At 42.0% G+C, this 20,623-nt stretch overlaps 1 long non-coding RNA gene across 1 annotated transcript; it reads left to right on the top strand.

Moving 5' to 3' along the window:
- Positions 1–292: 292 nt before the first annotated feature.
- LOC114614293 lies at positions 293–16,432 on the top strand. The gene is made up of 3 exons (XR_003710293.1): positions 293–393; positions 2,206–2,478; positions 16,388–16,432. It is a non-coding gene; the product is annotated as an uncharacterized LOC114614293 (long non-coding RNA).
- The last annotated feature ends 4,191 nt before the right edge of the window (positions 16,433–20,623 follow it).

Here is a 20,623-nt window from a genome sequence, read left to right as displayed (position 1 = left end):
GCAGTTATCTGGGCTGCTGACAACAGGCCTCCTTCCCACCTGTCTCTTTCATTATGTTCCAATAGAGAGGCTCAGCCATTACTCTTGGCCTGACAAGAGATAGGATTTGGCCCTTGGAGCTCTGACAATTGCCTTCAGCCCATTTAATTACTTCCAGCACAAGCAAGGGCTTTATTAACAGAACTCAGATCGGCCAGGCCTTCCTTCAGGTCACTGGAAGCCGTGGTTAATTGAGGCTTATTTACAGGAAGCTATGCACACTCTAAGGGGACAGCAGCAGTGAGCCCTTCTCCGTTGTTGCTAATGAATGAGGTCTAAAACTTGGAAGCTCTTCTATGCGAGAAGCTCCAGAAAATTGAGAAGTCAAAACCCAACCAGTCATGGTGAAATAAGGTATGTAAGCATTATTTACATGTAGAGAAAATGAAAAATCTCCCCAGGCCCAAAAGTGCACTTGAACTTCCACCCCTCCCCCTGGTTGCCCTTTCCAGCTCTCACTGTATGGCCCAACTCACAACACTCTCTCCTAAAAGCCTAAATTAAGGAAACCTTCTGACTTTCTTTGTGCTGTCCCTGATATAGAGTTGTTAGAGTTAGAGGCCAGACCCTGGCACTTCAAGCAAGTAAGGTTTGGCCAACCATCCTCAATAGAACAATTAAGAAAATGGCTAATATCGAAAAGTAGTAAAAGATTTATTCAATGTGTCACATTTGGAAGAGGGACAGTGATCCTGTGACAGCCTGGCAAGCCCATCTTTGAAGTCCTGACATGAGAGCCACATTTAAACAGAGAACAGGAAACACGCTCACGCTTAGCTAAGCAATCCTCATCACCTGCCTTCATCAAGGTCTCAGGTCTCAGTTCTGATCTCTCCTGCTGAGAGCCTGAGAGGTGATCAAAACTGTGTGAACTCCCTTTCCAGGCAACAGACTCCCTCTGGCTGGTACTATGTATTTTTTAACCTTTTTCTCCTTCCAGCATAGACTTCTGGGCAAATCCCAATTTCCTAAGGCTCATTGTTTTAACAGTCTGATAGCCTAATGGAGGGGTGCCATTGTCTCTCTAGAATATCATAATTCTTTCCAGAAAGCCTGTATCCCCACCTATCCAGTTGTGCAAAAAAATATCTTTGGGCTCCACTGGTGAGCATTGAAGACCCTCTAGGAATCAGATACTCTCATGCCAGGGGTAGTTTACGTTGCTTTTCGGCTGCCCCGTCCACATAGACACACCTATATACCACGGACTGCAGGAGTACCTTAAAACACTGCAACTGCAGAAGCTCTGACTATAGACTGGGATTCAGGCATCCATTGCTTCCAGTGATTCTCAGTGTGTTTTGTCGCTAGGCACTTAGGTCTATAAACCCATCACCTCAGCTTCTTTGTGCTTCAAACAAAGCTAGGAAGCAAGAAAATGGTTAAAGAAAACAAATGTATTTACAGTTTAATGAAATCAAGGAGAGACGGGCTCCTAGTTTTTCTCCCCTCTTCCTGCAGCAGTGTTAAAATTATGTAGAAAAGATAAGATAAAAGCCAGGAAATATGGATATGCCAACTTAGTTATTTGATAGGCTGTCGGAGCCATGTGACATCTTTCTATCAGACAAGTCCCTTTTCTGGTGACCCCAGGGATGTAGCCTTTCTTTTCCCAAGAGTGAGATTTCTAGGGAAATTTGAATCTTTTGAGTTCATTGTTTTAGGACCCACATTTGACTCCATGTGTCTCATCTCGTTTGCTATGAAGGAGTGCATCTTTAGGGGCATCTTTAGGGCCTCCAGCCAGCTGTAGGCATTTGACTCTTGTCCAGGCTGTTTGATTAGAAACTAAATGGTTGTAGGAAGAGGGAGTAGGGTTGGCATGATTTGCTTGCTTGTTATTCAGCCCTAGTCAGCTGGTTAAACCTAAGAAGAAGGCTCAGAAGATGGCAGCTATTGATTTCCAAACACAATTTTAAGTTAAAATCCCTTTAGGCGTATCTTTGTTTCCTAGTAAGTCATCATATGGGAAAGATAGCTCAGAGACCATTGCGATAAACACGCAAAGCAATTCAGAGCTTCTCCTCTGAAGACCTGATTGACACACTCACTGGAGAGTATGTGGGGTCTCTCGAGAATAGAGTAGCAGACAGACACTCTGCCACAGACACCATGTTGGTGTTGGTGTTATGTTTTTGTTTGTTTGTTTGTTTGTTTGTTTTTCAGGAATACACATTCACCTACTTTGTGCAAGGTCAAAGAACTAGGGGAAAAGGTATTCTGGCAATTCCAGTGAGCCTTTCTCCCAGTAAGGAGAGCAATGGAAAAATCTAACTGTTCTGGGCTCCTGAATGTCATGCCCCAGCCTAGGGAAACACAGAAGCAGGTTTTGAGACCTATACAGGACTATACAGGACTCAGCATCCTCTGGACCCTTAAGGGAGCCCGCAGTTGGGGAGCGGTGTTATGTGGACAAAGGAAGATCCCAAGATAGAAAAGGTAAGGATCAGATTATCTACCACAGCCAAGAGTCAGCTCCTGCTTGCCCCCACCCCTACCCTCACCCCCACCCCCGTGCCCCTTCCTTTTTTCCTTTATCTCCATTTATCCTTATTCTGGTCTCCCTTAGGCCTGATTCTTTTCCTTTTCTTCTTCCCTCTTCCTGTCTTTGTTGCCTCCTTTTTGACATCACTTGTTCAGTGTTAATCCACAAAAGATCTGGTAACTGGCAAGAGGCTCGGAAGCACTGAGAAGCTGTTTCCTAGTGTGAATCATTGTGGAAACTGCCAGAAAACAACAGGATCTGCAGCATGATCATGAACATATGCACACACACACACACACACACACACACCTTACACTAGGGAAAGTAGTCAGTCTTTCTTTGGGGAAGACATTTATACCCTTAGACACAGACAGCTATAGAAAGAACACATACCATATGAATCAGCTAAAATCCCTGGACAACCCACATTGATCTGTAGGCTCTGGGATCCAGGGAACAATGTTAAGATTCAGGTTGTTTAATGGAATCTCCTAGATGGGAAGCTTCAGGCTATCATAAGCAAATCTAGAAAATTATGATGCCATGCTGGTGGAGGGGAATAACCCATACGCTTTGGGCTAACCCTATGACATCAAGTTTTTATTGCATATAATTACACTGAGAAGAAGATGACTGGACTGGAGGCCCTGTCTGTAATAACAGGCTAGGCGAGAAGGGACTTTTGCTGGAGAAGTTAATGGATGCCCTTGCATGGATGATACAAACATATCCTCAACAAAGTGAACGGGTTGGCAAATTCTGTTGGTTCATCCTCAGCAATGTTTGAAGTGATCTCTCTGCTTCCTTTTCATTTCACTCAGTTCAGCTTCCATAACCTCAACCTTGGACTGTTACCATAGCCTCCCATAGACTTCCCCCTCTCCTGGGGTACCCTTTCCAACCCCAATTGCCTGCTAAGCATAGGTTGATCACACTATGGAAAAAATCATCACACATCCTTCCAGTGCCCCTACAGAAGGCAGCTTATCTTTTTGTTACTGGCATTCATGGCTCTTGGCACTCTTTACCCAGGCCCCTTGTGGTCAGAAGTCCCTTTATGCTCCCAAGGAATGCTAATCTTCTGACTGTGTCTGGCTATCAGTTATTCATTGTCTACACTGTTCTGTTTATTTTTCTAAATTAATGATAATTTTATTTAATCGTTAAAAATGTATACATTTAAAAATATATTTTGGTCATGTTTGTTTTAGTTAGGATTTCTATTACTGTGATAATATAGCACCACCAAAAGAAACTTGGAAGGGAAAGTAATTCAGTGTGTAATTCCCAGATCATTTTCAATTATTGAGGGAGTCAGGCATGAACTCAAGGCAGGAACCTGGAGGCAGGTGCCAAGCAGAGGTCACGGAGGAGTGTTGCTCACTGTTGTGCCCCTCCTGGGTTGTTCAGTTTGTTTCCTATACACTCCAGTGCCACCTACCCAGGAATGGTACTCCTCACAGTGAGCTAGGTCTTTCCATATCAACCATCAATCAAGGAAATGTCCCACATGCTTGCCTATACCTTATCTTATAAAGGCATTTTCTTTATTGAAGTTCCGTCTTCTCAGATAGCTTGTGTCAACTTGTGAAAAACAAATAAACATACATACAAACAAACAACAACAACAAAACCTTAGCCAGCACAATATACATCTGCCATTACGTCCCTCCAGCTCCTCACAATACCCCCTCCCTCCCATCTTCATGTCCTCCTTTTTTTCTGTTGTTATTATTAATTATCCCCTAGATCCAATTAGTGCTATTTGTACACACATGGGTATAGAGACATCTACTGGGGCAAGGGCAAGCCACCAATAACCATTTCCTCACATCAGAGTGATTCTCCCTTCCTCAACAGCCAGAGCTGATAGCTCCTATGCCAATGGACCTTTGGGACCCTCGTTCATTCTGGAATTTTAACCAACTTAAACTTGTAAAGGTGGTCATAGGTGCTTTCACATTTATTTTCTTTCTTCCTTCCTTCCTTCCTTCCTTCCTTCCTTCCTTCCTTCCTTTCTTTTTTTTTTTTTTAAAGATTTATTCATTTATTTTATATGAGTATGCTGTCGATATCTTCAGACACACCAGAAGAGGGCATCAGATCCCATTACAGATGGTTGCGAGCCACCATGTGGTTGCTGGGAATTGAACTCAGGACCTCTGGAAGAACAGTCAGTGCTCTTAACCACTGAGCCACCTCTCCAGCTCCCCTTTCTTTCTTTCTTTAAAAAAAACCCAAGATTTATTTATTTTACGTGTACAAGTATTCTGCATGTATTTATGTGCAGGCTGTTGAGTGTCTTGTACCTGTGGAGGCCAGGAAAGGGCATCAGATGCCTTGAAACTAGAGGTCCAGATGTTTATGAGTCACCATGTGCTAGGAGCCAAACGTGGATCCTCTGTAAGAGCAGCAAGTGCTCTTAACTGCAGAGCCATCTCTATAGCACCTGTAACTACTTTTAATTATTATTGTGACTTAAGAAAATAGTAATACGCCAGGCAGTGGTGGCGCACGCCTTTGATCCCAGCACTTGGGAGGCAGAGGCTGGCAGATTTCTGAGTTCAAGGCCAGCCTGTTTTACAGAGTGAGTTCCAGGACAGCCAGGGATACACAGAGAAACCCTGTCTCGAAAAACCAAAAAAAAAAAAAAAAAAAAAAATAGTAATACAATGGTAGTGTAAGAAATTCTTGCCTATTGAATCTTTCAGACCAATTCATCTTTGACCTTCCTCCTGTGACGTTTTTAAGATGTTAGAAAGGACGCTCCTGTACTCTCCTGAATCACTAAGGTGCTTACAAAGACTCTGTCCTTACAGGGAAGTTATCCATACTTCTCAATTGAAGCTTACCCAAGGTAGGGTGGATATCTATTCCACTCAGCTTTTACTTTTCACTGTACCTTAAACAGTGTCAATCCTGACTCTATAAAGGCTTGAGAGATTACAGACAAGTAAACAGTAGCCTTTGGGGCTCACTCCCTTAATGGGCTAACAAGGATCTACAGCACAGGACCAGACACTTGTGTTCTACCAGGTCTAACAGCCTATTCAAGGAAGATACAGCACTAGGAAGTTGCTAGAAGCTGATGAGTAAAGGTGAGGAAGTAAAGAGATAGTGGGTGAAGGGTTAAAACCAATAGGAGAGGGGCTGGGGCCCTAGCTCAGTTGGCAGTCAGTGAAACCCTAAGTTTGATCTCAGCATTATAATGACACATGATGATGGACACCTATAATCCCAGTACTTGGAAAGAAGAGACAGAAAGTTCCAGGCCATTCTTGGCCACAGTGGTGACTTCAAGGTCATCCTTGGCTACATGAGACCTTGTCTTAAAAACAAACAAAGCAAAGCAAATCATATCAAACAAACAAACAAAACAAAACTCTGATTAAAATATAAAGTCTGGGGCTAGAGAGATAGCTCAGCAGTTAAGAGCACTGACTGTTCTTCCAGAAGTCCTGAGTCCAATTCCCAGCAACCACATGGTGGCTCATGACCATCTGTAATGGGATTCAATGTCCTCTTCTGGTGTGTCTGAAGACAGCTACATTGCACTCATATACATAAAATAAATAAATAATTATTTAAACAAAAGTCTGAATCTGTGGAAACAGAAGGGAAAACAGGCAATTTTGTTCTCAAATCTGTGTGAGCTGCCTCGCTACTTGTCTGCCCATGGTCCTCATGGTTACAACATGGTACAGAACCTTGCTTAAGGTCATGTGGCCTGAAAGAGGCTGAATTGGGAGACCCCCATCCAGGCCTCTGGATTTCCTGGCCCATGTGCTACAGTCTGCTCCCCACTGGCAGTTTTTTATACAAAATGCACCTCTCTCCTGGTTATGAGAAATTAGGAAGCAGTCTACATTTAAACTAAATGACACACATCATGCCACAGGTCTCTGTCCTTGAAATACACACAGAAACACATCCATATCTTACACACACGGGCATACAGATATAACACACAGACACACACACACACAGACACACACACACACCACTTCATCAAGTCATTTCTGACTTCTCAATGTTTTATTAGGGTCCCTAGACTCTCCTTCTTCTCACTTCTCTTCTCCTTCTTCCATTCCTTGCCATTGATCATCCCCCTTTACCCCTAATCCTCTATTCCCTAACCCCTGCCATGTACAGTTCCTCTGATATAATATCTTTATTCTTACACATGTAGCTTTACGTCTGGTGTTTCAGTAGAGCAGAGTGAGTTGAGTTTGATTCATATATAACTCCTCAGTGTGGTACGTTGTTCATGGTCCTTTCAACCATTGGCTAAGTCAAATGCCTTCCCATCAGTCTGTTGTCTTTTTTCCAAACCCAAAGCAATTTCCAAAAACTAAAACCTGATATTTATCCTTTGTGGGATCCATCCTAAATTTCATCCAAAGGTTCAATTACTACAGGCTTGGTTGTTTTTCTTTGGTGCCATGGCAAGGAAATAAAACCTTTTAGAGATGACAGGAAGGACGTTAGGTCATGGTGGGGTGTGGCTCCCCCTTCCTCTCTCTGTGTGTTCCTCTTCCTCCTCTTCATCCCCCATTTCTTCTTTCATGGCAATGAGATGAGTGGACCTTCTCTACCTCACATTCCCCACACAGTGTCGTGTGCTGCCATCGACTCAAAGCAACATGGCCAAAGACCACAGACTAAGAAGTCATAAAGCCAAGCACTCAAAATGAACCTTTCCTCCTAAGAAAATGATAATCTCAGAGAGTTAGTTATAGTGATAGGAAGCTAACACAGTATCTCACCAAAATAAGCTACGTGGAAAACATCTAAATTGTAAAATATTTTAATAAATAAATATTTTTTTTATAACTAAATAATATTTATTTTACAAAGTTGATTATTTGAACACAGTAAAACACAATTAAAACTTGTCTGGCTGAATTTCCCTGACTAAGTGTGGAAGGCCCACAGCACACAGTACCAATGTCACAGCTTAGCAGTGTTTTCTGAGCACACCTTGAAGTGATTGGCTGGAGATGATACCCAGGATATCTATTTCTGTAAGATATGGGTGCTCAACAAGACAAACATGTACACCTTTGGCAATGCCTCATGACTAATTGTCTGACATTCTTCAAGAGGTCACAAAGAAAAGATTTATGAGTTGAAAACATAGAAGGCACACACCCAAGGAACTGAGGGTTGTATAATCAAATCCTATGCTTTTGTTTTCATTGTCTTGCTTGAATGTAGAACATTTTCCACAGTTCATGGGTTTGAACACTTGGTCTCCAGCTGTTTAGGGAGGCCATAGAAACTTTCTCTCTGAAGTGATGAACCAGGACAGACCTTTCTTCCTTTTGAGCTACAGCCATGATAACAGCAGTAACATCTACATGGCACCTCACAGTTACATGGCCTTCCTGGCGCATCACCTCACTTTCTGGGTGTGACGTGTGGGCATGTCCATGCAATTTGTCTTTAGGACCCCCATAAGTCATGTTATTTACAAAGGCTCTGAGTTTGGGGTTGTCCATGCCAATTTTTCAGTGAGGCAGACTCAAATCAATAAATTTCCTAGTCACTGTATTATTCAGCTTCCCTTAATATAATAAATACCTGAGAGATAACTTATATTGGCTTGCAGAGAAAGAGACCAGGGTCATATTATCCACTTAGGAGGCACGGTGATGACTAGAAAGCCTCTCATAGTGCCATCTTTTCAAGTTTTCATCACCTTCCAGTAGCCCATCTGAGACCAATCACTTAATATACAAGCCTGTTGGAAGACATGTAAGAGCCATATTATACCATCATTGTGGTTGCTTGGTCTTCTTTTCCTGTGTTCCCAATTACGCTGTGTAGTGTTGCTGCTTTATTTAAATATAGCATGAACGTAAGGCACCTAGTTGCACAAGGACCAAATATATGAATGTTTGAAGCAACTGAAAGTTCTCTTTCTCTCTATCCAAATACCTAAAGATAACAGGCATTCTCCTCTCTTGGTTGGTTTAGGGATTCAATTCTTTCAAGGAATTCTCACAAGGTCCAGCAATCTAATCTACTTTCCATAGGCCCCAAAGAGGGCAGGATCTGAGGACCAAGGTCAGGAGACGCTGATAGGATGGAAACTGTTGACATGTGGAGAGCAAATAAGGCCAATTTCCCTTTATACTCTACTGTTCTTGAGTGGTAACACCCAAGCGTCAAAGTAGATGCAGCAGTCAATGAACATATACTCCTCCTAATCTCTCCAGATGGGTGTGTTCCAATTTTTAATCACCTGTAATTAAGGCTTAGAGTGACAGGTTCCAACACTATCTCATTTAGTAGCTGTTTGGCTATAAAATTGTCGTCAGGTTCTAGGGCCAGGTACTGGCAGGGCCTCATCCTAGCAGGAGAAAGAAGACTCAGAAGCCATGACTCACTAGGGTAATTTGTATTAATGGCCACAAACTGCATAGATATATCATCCTCACTCCTTTTTGGTAGACACTTTCCTTCATTTTCCACTAATCTTTCATTATAGAGCCTGGCTTGGTGGGAGAGGGGAAAGCACAAGAGACAAGATCCAGCACTCACTGTAGTAAGAAGGATGGTGACTGACTGGGTCTGCTTATCTTGGAAACCTCTTGTGTTGAGGTGAAGAATTTCATAACAGGTTTATGAAAAGCTTAATTATAGTTTAGATGAAAGAGGAAAGAAAGAAAGAAAGAGTGAGAGAGAAAAGAACTTTTAGGGATAGATTTATTGATCTCCAACTATAAAGAACAAGTGTGCACACAATAAGTTTTTATATCTACCAATATATTCAAAAGACAGGACAATGACACCGATTCAGTACTTTGGGTCCAAGGAAACAAGTCTGTAATACTGGCTATGTTTTATTGTTTGTTAGACATGTAAGATGTCATTATGTGATCGATTTTCTACTTCTTGCTCTAGAAAAATTGCCATAATTGAATTGACTTTCTTTCAAGTTGGAATCCGTCTATCATTAGGCACCGTACATTGATGAGGGGAGTTCATAAGTCTCAGTCTGACAGGCTTGGGTGTTCACAGAGGAAATGATGTGGAGATAAGATCCCTTTGAACAAACCCATTTGCAGGCTTAAAACTTACAGCAAAATTTAAAGCATCATCTCCAGTAGACTAGAACGTAATACGTAGTGTGGTCCTGATTGCTCCTTATAATTTTTGTGTTAAGCTGTTTGCTTTGTATTAAAGCTATATTACAGAAATAAAGTTTGAGGTAGTTTAAGGATACTGCTTAGCTGAAAGGCACATTTAGCCTGAGATTGTCTTTTCATGGCCAACTCCCTTCCTTCTATACTTTTCTACATAATTTGGGTAAAAACTACATGAACATTGCTTGTCTGGAAGATTAAAATACAGTTACTTTTCCATATTATTGGAGACCAATGAAACCACAGAAATATGAAGGAAATGGGTAAGTCCATGTTCTTTGTTCAATTGTATTGTCTTTACCTGAGAGAAGTGGGATGTGGCTTTTGTACTGACTGGTTCATCAGAGGTGACTGGATCCATTAGAGTGAGAATAGGTACCCAAATGTGAGGTGAAGTGAGAGAGAAGACAGGAGGGTGTGATATAGACTAGATCACTGAATAAAGTACAATGCCCTCTCCTTAATCCTGAGATGCACACAGTTCCTTGACATAGAGTTTCACATTCTACTTAGGGAAACATAATGTCCTCTGCAAGTTAGTCACTTATGAGGACCGGAGGTAAAAGGTATTCTTTTGTCTGAGTTCTTGGCAGCACCTTTCAATCTCATATAATCTGGAATTTTTTTTCTTTGATAATTTATTTCTGTCATTTTTTCTGGCCTCTTTCTGACACTCTATTTCTTAAATTCTCTATTTTTTCTCTGTTTTTTTTTTTCCTTCTCTGCTTTCTAATTTGGTCTTCTTGGTGGGCATGGGCTTTTGAAACCTCAAAACCCAGCCCCAGTGAAAGTTTCCTTTAACAAGGCCATACCTCCTAGTCCTTCTCAAATAGTGCCACTTCCTGGTGACTAAGCAGCCATACATATGAGCCTACGGGGGCCATTCTTATTCAAACCACTACAAGTGTCCTCCTCACTTTTCTGTATTATTTTTTGAACAAGGTGTTTTACTGTACTTAGAGTAAACCAACTGGATAGACTGGTTGGTCACTGAGTTCTAGGGCCCCTTTGGTTACCATCTCCCTGGCACTGGGATTTCTGGCATACACCACTGTGCCTGGCTTCTTACATGAGTGCTAGGAATACAAGCTAAGGTTGTCATATGTTTAAAGCAAGCACTTTACCAACTAAGCCATCTTCCCAGCATCTCTGTATTTTTTATATAGTATCTTTTTCATAAATATATTATCTTATCTGAGATTCATAATTTCTTACCCTAATACTTTTCTCCCTCATTTTCTTAGCTTTCTCTTAGTTCAGGGTGCCATTGTAATATAACATAGACTGCGTGGCTTATAACAATTGAAGTTTATTTTTGACAGCTATGGAGCTAAAAATCTTAAGCTGTCATCATGGCCACTGTCTAGTGGTGATACTCTTCAGGACTCTAAACTGTCCAATTTGCTATATCCTCATCTGTCAGGTAGAAGGCCAGAGAGTTCTCTAGAGTTTCTTTTCTAGACTGCTCATCTTGCTCAGGAGGACTCTGGACCCTGTTAATGATCTAATCACCCAGAGGAACCCCCCCTTCTAAAACCATCACCCTGTTGGTCTGGGATTTCATTATATGAATATTAGGAAGATGCACATTTGTTTGTTCAACTTTCTATTTTCTTCCTTCTTCCCTTTTCCTGTCAATTTGTTTCATTTTGATATCTCTTCAAAACTGAATAATTTTTTCAATATGTCTGATGACTCCTTCTCCTCTCCATATTTAAAAATAGAGTACTAAAACCAAAATTAGAAATAGAAACAAGTTAAAGGGAAAAATCTAACGCAGAGAAAATATTTGCTGCATGTAACAAGATAAGGGCCAATGTTTATACATCTAAAAGGCACAAACTGGTCAAGAAGATAAATATTATAATAAAGATAATGTCAGATAACTAGTTTAAAAAATGTAAGCATCTAAACAATATTCCACATGCTGAATTTGTAACCAAATATCAATGCATACAACACTAAGATGTCCCTAATATCAAGCCAGAATGATGCTGTTCTTGTCTCCTTTAGGAAAAATTCTAAGCCTGTGCTAGGAAGGAAGAGAAAGGCTACTCTTACAGGTTACTGATAGATAGGACCATAAATTGTTTACTTTCCAAAGCATAAATCATGTAGGGCATTAATACTTTGAAAAGAATGTACACTTTGAGTCAACCATTTTAAGGAAATAGTCAAATTATCTAAGATCTGTCCTCATTCTCGAGTTGTTTAGTCTCAGACAAATAGGATGCAATGGAATGTCCCACATTACGTGCTAAGGGAAGAGCGTGTGGTTACACCCACATGGAGAATGCTATCAACTATAAGAAATGAGGTCACTGCAATTCACACACTGACAGGGAAAGGTGTTACGATCGACTGTCAAGTCAAAACAGTAAAATAGAAGGATGTTTTCAAAACAGACATCCATTTACAACACAGGAAAACAGGACAAACCCAGACGATGTATATAAACAAGATTACTTAGAGAAGATAGAAATATGGCGACTTAGTTTCTTTTTCTGTCATAGATTTTTATAGCCTGGGAAATAATTTTAAGAATATCACAAAAGGGGAGTTAGGGGACTTGATTTAGGACTAGAGAGATGTGATTGGATGGTTTGTACTGCTTGTCCCTCCATAAGCTTTCTTAGAGTCTGGTAGATGATACAGCCCACAGGTCAGTGTTTACCGGCTTTCTTTATATGAAAGGCAGCTTATTGGTCTGAGCGGCTCTCCACCATTAAACACATACTTGTTGGGCCTGTTCCAAGTCTGACATTGTCTCCGCACCCTTGGCTGTGTCTAGGTACTGACATGGGTGGAGTCAGCTGGGGTAAAATTCCTTACAGAAAAGACTCCAGTCTCCTGACGAGTTAGAGAAGAGTTTATCAGCTGGTGAAGGAAGGGTAAATTAGAATTCTTATTGCTGCTTACACAGATGGTTTTGGAGGGTGAGTGCCTGAGTATATGTGCTCCTTTGTATGTACACATGTGTGTATTTGGTCTTTTATATATGGACATGTGTATATGTTCCTTTGCATGTGCGTGTGTTTGTGTGTCTCCATGTATATAGGTTCCTTTGTGTGTGTGTATGTGTGTGTACATGCATGTGTATGTATAGCACCAAAAGTAAAGGTCGAATGCATTCCTTAACTACTTTCCCCCTTGCTTTTCTTATGCAGGGTCTCTTTTTGAACTCCAGTGCTTATGGTTGTGAAGCAAGAGTTTACTGACTGAGCAGATTTTTACCTAACCCTTCCTTCCTCTAGTCTCAGGATCCCTACTGACTCCAATCCCCAAATCATTCCAGAGCTCTGCAGTCCTTATCGATCTATTGCTTGTAGCTGCCTCCTCAGCAGCCTCTCGCCTCTGAAGAACTCATTCCCACTCATCCTTCCCTTTCAAGATCCCCACTTGGTCAACATTTCCTGTTAGTGACGTCATCCTTCCCATCCTCCTCTCCTTATAGATTTACATCTTTCTACCCTCACTTTCAGAACATTTCAGAAGGAAGGGACATAAATATTTACACTGAATGCAATACATTTAACAGGAAGTCCTGTGCCTATTTATACATCTTTCTCTATTCAACAGTATCATTGGGCACAGATGTCTCACCGAAGGGTTTTGAGCATTTGGAGAAGTTAACTTGGTGAGGAAGATGAGCATGATGTCGCTTGTGTTGATCTGACCTAGCCAGGAGCTGGGACACGTGGTGGCTGCTCCCTCTCCCCTGATTAGCCTCACAGTGCAGGAAGATGCGAAGAGAGCAAGCAGCAGGCACAATATGCCAATTTCTCGATAATAGAGTGTTCTGCTTGCATAGGAAGGAAACTGCAGCTGTTCTGTACAGATGGTGAATAGCTGACTGCATCTAGCAGGATTCAATGAACTGTGTCAAGCGAGGAGGCACGTGGAAAAAGGAGATGTGTAAACTAGTTCCTGCTTCCACTCAGAAAAAAAAAAATCCCTGGATAATTAACATTCATTTAGATATTTTTAAAAAGGAAAATGTCTTCTAAGCCACTCCCCAAAAGTCAATTCCCTAAATACTGTATCCCCAAATGTACTCAGATTTGCCTCAGATGAATTAGATTTTTCAGGATTGATTTTGTACCACTTGTTTCAATGTTTTTTGCACCACATAGGCAATAAGGTCAGAGGTCCGCATGTATTTGTGTGTGTATGTGTGTGTGTGTGTGTGTGTTGATATGTGTGTCCATGTTATCTACTACTTTGTGTGTATTCATTTTGCCTCCAGATCTTCAAAATTAGAAGTTTAACATTGGAGACAATGATGCTGTTTTAAAATTGTTCTGTTTTTCAAGCTACCTTCCTATCTCCCTTCTAAATGTACAGTAAAGTGTTCATAAATACTTACTGGCTTCTTAGTAAACTAACTTATCAAAAAGCAATTCCTAACCCCAACCCCACCAAGAACAGCTCTGAGTCTATGTGACAAAATCTGAAGAACCTTGGCTAAGAACCCACTGACTGTGGTAGACTAAGAAGGTACAGATGATTCCACTTACCCAAGGAACTCCTAGCAGGCAAACTCACAGGGACAAAAGTAAAATGTTGGTGTCCAGAGTTGGGGAGGAGAGAAAGGGAATAGAGAGCTTATATATAAGAGATTCCAAGTTTCAGTTTGGGAAAACAGAAAGTTCTGGAAACAGACCATGGTAACTGTTTAATGCTACAAAACTGATCACATGAAAATAAACCATGGGGAAGAGGGAATGGCTCAATCAGTAAAACCCCTTTCCTTGGAAAAGGAACCTGAGTTTTATCCTCAGACTGTTTTTAAAAATTCCAGGCATGGTGATGCAAGCTTGTATGCCTACTGCTTGGGGGAACAGACACAGGAGGCTTACTGGGGCTCACTGGCCAGCCAGCCTAGTCTAGTTAGTGAGTTTGCTATTACAGGTGGAAGAGTATGTCTCAAAGGATGTGAACAGCATTTCTGAGGATGACACCTGAGGTTGTCCTCATGTCTCTACACACAGACACACATACACACACACACACACACACATTCACACACACACTCACACACTCACACACACACACACACACACACACTCACACACATGAACACACAGAGATACATGCACACACCTATCTGGGCATAAACAGGAAACAAATAGATGTCTTAGGAGGCTTCCTAATGCCAGGAATATCTGGACCCTTAAGATTGTTGCCGTGTTTCCTAGGAAGAATGGGTCACATATGCCTGGGGTATGGAGTCTGATGTGCTCTGGGATCTGGTGAAGGAGAACCAGACATATACAAAGGAAACAAAATAAAGTTTTGTGTACATTTCTTAAAGACTGCTGGTGTCATACCATCATTTAAACACTGTTGGAGACAAATTAAATGACTTTCTTTCACTCTGAGAAGCTGTTCCATGAGTGGATTCTTCAGGACGTTCCCTCTGTGTTCCTGTTGGCTTGGCAGCTGAGAAGAGACTGTAGGGTATTGGATGGAAGGCAGCTGAACTTCATCTATATTGTCCTGATGATGGGAAACTCTTGTTTCTGTGACTTTCCAAGTCTCCAGTATCATCATCATTTTCTATCAAATTTTATCCATGAGAAATCTGGGAGCAGTGTGATCTGCTTCTCAAGCTGAGGACGTGCATTTTGTCATGACCTATAATGTTCATAGCTTGAAAGGATCAATACAGGAGCCTGCGTGGTGTCCTGAGGGTCAGAATTTCCCATTTGGTTTTGGGACTCCTACAGAATAGTGAGGTCATAGCAAGCTGCCCACTGGACAGTGTGCTGCATAGGTTGTGTTCCCAGTACAACTAAAGCAAAGACCTTTTTCTGGACCAGCAAATGAGCAGGGACCTAACCTCATCAGGAGCTGGGAGGATTAAAGTACAAGCAACCTTCAGTCTGGGTTCTTGTTTGGTGCCAGGATGATTAACAGGTTAGCCATGATGATCTTCAATTTCTGGTCAAAACAACATCAAACAAAGTGAGTTACAGAGGCAGAATGCACACAAACCACATGACCCCAGTGGGAACTACACTGAGGGGAAGCACAGTTCTCCTGGGTAAGCAGACACCATCTCCACACTGCCCCACACCTCCACCCATAGAAGATGTTGAAGTCATTAATTGAGCTTCTATTCTTCCTCCTGCTATCCAGTGATGCAGAGAAAGAGCCTGGGAGAGACCACGTGATAGGAAAGAAAGTACTAGAACTTCTCATTTTCAGGATGACTTGAGTCTGCCATTCTCTCCCTGGGGTCTCCTTTCTGACCACTCCTATTCAAGATTTAGTGAACTGAAAGCCACTTCTGGGTTTCACATTGTCAAACCTCCAACTGAACTTCCTCCAGGCGACTGCACTCCTTACTTAGCTGAATGCTTACAGCACCAGCTCCTTGTGTTATATCTCTGAGCTGCTTTCTCTGCCTCAGGACACCTCTCAGAGCTTTCCTCCCTTCTTTTAACTTTATGAGAACCTGGGTTTAGGCTTCTCCTTCCATGGAAATGAAGGAGGTTCAAAGCAAGGGTAAACGTGGGGAGACAGCAGAGGAGGTGGAAGCTTGGGGACTAAGAATGAGCTATTTTATAACTGAAGCCGAAGACTCTGCCCTTCCTAACCCTTTGTTTGAAGTCATTTTTGGAGCTAGAGAAAGGGGAAAAAATAGGAAGAATATCTAATTTTGTGAATCTCATTTTCAAATTCAAATCTCCAATGTTCCCTGAGGCAGTCGACTGCACAGACAACTGAGCGATGGAAACTTAATAAAAGGCCCAGAAAGATCATAGATCATACTGGCCCGTCAGCTGTCACAGGTAAGGGAACAATAATGACATTATTCTAATATTTGGGACATTTGGGGTCGTGTTTCCTTCTCGGCGGTGACAGCTACCTCAGCTTCAAGATCTCCAATGTCTCCCCAGAACTCAGCTCCAGTCTCAGGCCATTACTACCATACTTGTTCTTTCTCCCAGATGCTTAAAAATGTGCATAATCACAGTGTGTACGTACAGGGGTGGCTTTGTGTCATGGCCTTAGTTGCTTCTGCTCTCAGGCTTCCCCCTTCTCATTTATCCTGATACCCTTTAGTCTTTCCGTAACACAAGTAGTACTACAGGCAGGCCAAGCCTTAAGATAGCCTCTGGTTTTCCTACTGCTGCAAAACCAAAGGCCTTTTAGGTAGAAACCCAAGACTTCAAAATATAAATCCAAGGATTCACTTTACAGCCTGTCTTAGTTGAGGCTTCTATTGTTGTGATGAAACACCATGACCAAAAATCAATCTGGGGAGGAAAGGGTTAATTTGGATTACACTTCCACATTGCTGTTCATAACCAAAGGAAGTCAGGACAGAAACTCACACAGGGCAGGGATCTGCAGGCAGGAGGTGATGCAGAGCCACGGAGAGTATCATGATGGCTTGCTCATCATTGTTTGCTCAGTCTACTCTTTTATAGAACCCAGGACCTCCAGCCTAGGGATGGCACCACCCAGCATAGAGTGGGCCCTGGCCCTCCCTCACTGATCACTAATTGAGAAAATGCCTTTCACCTGGATCTCATGGACACATTTCCTCAACTAAGGCTCCTTCCTCTCTGATAACACTAGCTGTGTCAAGTTGACACACAAAAGCAGCCCATACACAGCTTTACTTCCCAGAATTGTGGTCCTACCTCAATCAGTAACACAGTTTGTACCACTAGTAGGTTCTCTATAACTCCAGTTCCAGAACACAGAGACTCATTACCTGCATGTGCTTTCCTGGAATACATTCTATGTTTTTGCTTGGACCAAAATTCTCCACAATGTTGGGAAGCCTTTCCTAAATTTCTTCTGGGAGAATTTGTACTCTGGTAATACAGCCTCGTGTTAGAACCGACTACACATCCAGGATCAATTCCTATCCTCCTGATATACTTAAGGCGTCCGTGGTGGTTTGAATGAAAATAGCCCTCAGAGGTAATGGCACTATTAGGAGATATGGCCTTGTTGGAGGAAGTGTGTTGGGCTTTGAGGTCCCAGATGCTTAAGCCAGGCCTTGTGTCTCTCACTTCTTGTTGCCTGTCAAACTAGATGCATAATTCTTGGTGCCTTCTCTAGCACCATATCTGCCTGTGTGCCACCATCCTTCCTGCCATGATGATAATGGACTAAACCTCTGAATTATAAGCAAACCCTAATTAAATGCTTTGCTTTATAAATGTTGCCATGGTCATGATGCCCCTTTACAGCTATAGAACACTGACTAAGACAGCATCCCATGCTGGAAACTCTTGCTTAGGCATGTCTGTCTTAGTCAGGGTTTCTATCCTTTACAAATGTCATGACCAAGAAGCAAGTTGGGGGAGGAAAGGGTTTATTCAGCTTACACTTTCACACTGCTGTTCATCACCAAAGGAAGACAGGACTGGAGCTCAAGCAGGTCAGGAAGCAGGAGCTGATGCAGAGGCCATGGAGGGATGTTACTTACTGGTTTGCTTCTCCTGGCTTACTCAGCTTGCTTTCTTATAGGACCCAGGACTACCATCCAGGGATGGCACCATCCACAATGGGCCCTCTAACCCTTGATCACTAATTGAGAAAAATGCCTTACAGCTGGATCTCATGGAGCCATTTCCTCAAGGGAAGTTTCTTTCTGTGGTAACTCCAGCTTGTGTCAAATTGACACACAGAACCAGCCAGTACAATATCCTAACCCTTTTCAGTGCCAGACATCTTGTGCTCAGCTCATGCTAACTGGAGGAAAAAGAACCAAAAGCAATCCCTCATGGAATGTGGGTTTGCTGGCCACCATCTTCCCTGGGCAAAGGCTACCTTGAGCTCATCGCTGCTCCCAGAGGTAGCACATATACCCTCTGGCTTCCTGCTTCTAGTACAGCCCTCTTGGGAGAGACGCGGACTTTTGTCCTGGTTGATTTCCTATTGGAAGTTCAACTCTTCATTGGCTCAAAGAAGAAAAGTTGACTCATAAATGAAAGGCAGTACTGTCAGCTGAACCTCTGTTCTTCTGTTCTCCAGCTGAGTGCAGTGACCTCCCAGAATAGGCTGGACACCCCTTCATCTTGTCCCACAACTTATCAACCAAGATATGTTGGGATCAGCAAGTGTCTCCCAGCCTCAATTTCACATCCTGAGAGAGACAGAGAACAAAGGCTCAGCCCTCTTCTGCTTTGCTGGGAGCAGTAATCAGTACAATTCTCTGGAAAGCAATTTAGGAAAATGTACCTAAAAGCTTCATACCATTTCCTCCTTCAATCCAGCATTTTACTTCAGTGATGAAGGGGAAAATACATAATATGTATATGTGTATTGTATGTATATATGTGTGTACCCACACATAAGATGTTGATCTCAGAATTGTTTATAGTAGAAAAATATTGAGTCAATTCCATTATGAAACAAACTATCATTAAAAATTAAGTCCTAGAAAAACATCTGATTGCCTGGTCCTGCCTGGTTATTGGGGTGCCAGGAGTGCCACTATCATGCCACTAAAAGGAAGCAAAAAGCAGTTGATAATGGGGGTACTCAGTCCCGAAGTCTACCTCTAAATCTGTCCCCCCAAATGATTCTCTAGAAGCAAAAAAAAGCAGAGAACATGACAGAAACAGAATAAATATAGCCTCAGCCCTGGAATCTCCACCCACCCTCCTAGTTATAGACCCTTGATGGCTCTTTTCTAAGTCTTTGGTGTCTGGTCCTACTAGGTCCTTTCCTAAAAGAGCTACATGAGAAAAGAAGGGTAGATGTGGTGGTGGTGGTGGGGAGCACAGGATTCTGAAGACCCTAATCTTACCATTGACCATGATTCCCTCTAGGAAAAATGACTAAAGTTAATGACCACTGGTCACCCAGCCAAGAAGGCATGCACAGCAGTATACAGGTTCCCTGCCACAGCCTGTTCTGTAGAAGGAAGAGTTGGGCTTGTTGGTGAGAACCAGTAAACCTAGAATTCAGGACAGACAAGAGAGCAGATAGTTCAAGGGTATCCAGGCTTTATTGTGAGAATTCGAGAAAAGACAAGAACAGGTGTTATGTTGGAATTCTTGAAGGAAATGGATGCCACATAACAAACTGTGGCCTCTTTACTTTGTACTTTTCAAACAGATAGTTGGTAAATTGTACAGCCTTATGATCTAGGGTTAGGGAGTGGCACCTCTGCTTTGCCACTAGTCCAGCATTAGAGAGTGATTTTGGCTCTTTGTGTACACACAGGGTAACTGTGTTTTCTATAATGGCCATATTAGGGACCTCTCACTGAGAAAGCCTGCTTACTGTGCACTTCTCAGCATGCTTCTTTGTCTACATCTACTTCCTTCTTCGTGTCAAACACATTGTTGTGGATTTTCTTTATTAGTAACATACTATCTACCACTATAATGACCTATACAAGCAACATATTTATATCTTAAGACAAAGTCAAAGATTGCTTACACAGTAGTAACTCTTGTGCTCCTAATGTACCTTCCTGCCCACCGTGTCCTGCAGGTGAGTAATGGTTATAATAAAGCCATGATGACATCAAACCCTCCCATCATGGATGACTTCAGGAGTCAGTAGGAGCAGTCCATTCAGACCATCTTAAAAAGCCCTTTACTGTCATCAGCTTCAGGGCCGAGGCAGAGGCAAAAGGACCACAAAATATTTGCAAAGAAAATTCTGGACATTTATGAGGGAAATGATGTTCAGAGCAAACATAGGTGGTCAAATCCTGATGTTGTATATATATATATACATCCTGAAAACTGTACTCATAAGATAAGGCTTCCAAGTGTGGTTCTTTCCATTCTAGAAGTGACCACCAACATCTATGACCTAAGTTATCAAGTGCATCAATGCTTGTAGGCCAAGGGTTCTCTCTAACATAACTCATTCCTGAGAACCATTTCTTTCTTTCTTTCTTTCTTTCTTTCTTTCTTTCTTTCTTTCTTTCTTTCTTTCTTTCCTTCTTTCTTTCTTCTTTCTT

This window comes from Grammomys surdaster, unplaced genomic scaffold, assembly GCF_004785775.1.
Source record: "Grammomys surdaster isolate TR1022 unplaced genomic scaffold, NIH_TR_1.0 130, whole genome shotgun sequence".
NCBI classification, from domain to species: Eukaryota; Metazoa; Chordata; class Mammalia; order Rodentia; family Muridae; genus Grammomys; species Grammomys surdaster.
Note: the sequence above shows the minus strand (reverse complement) of the source record. Positions and strands in the feature narration are given on the sequence as shown.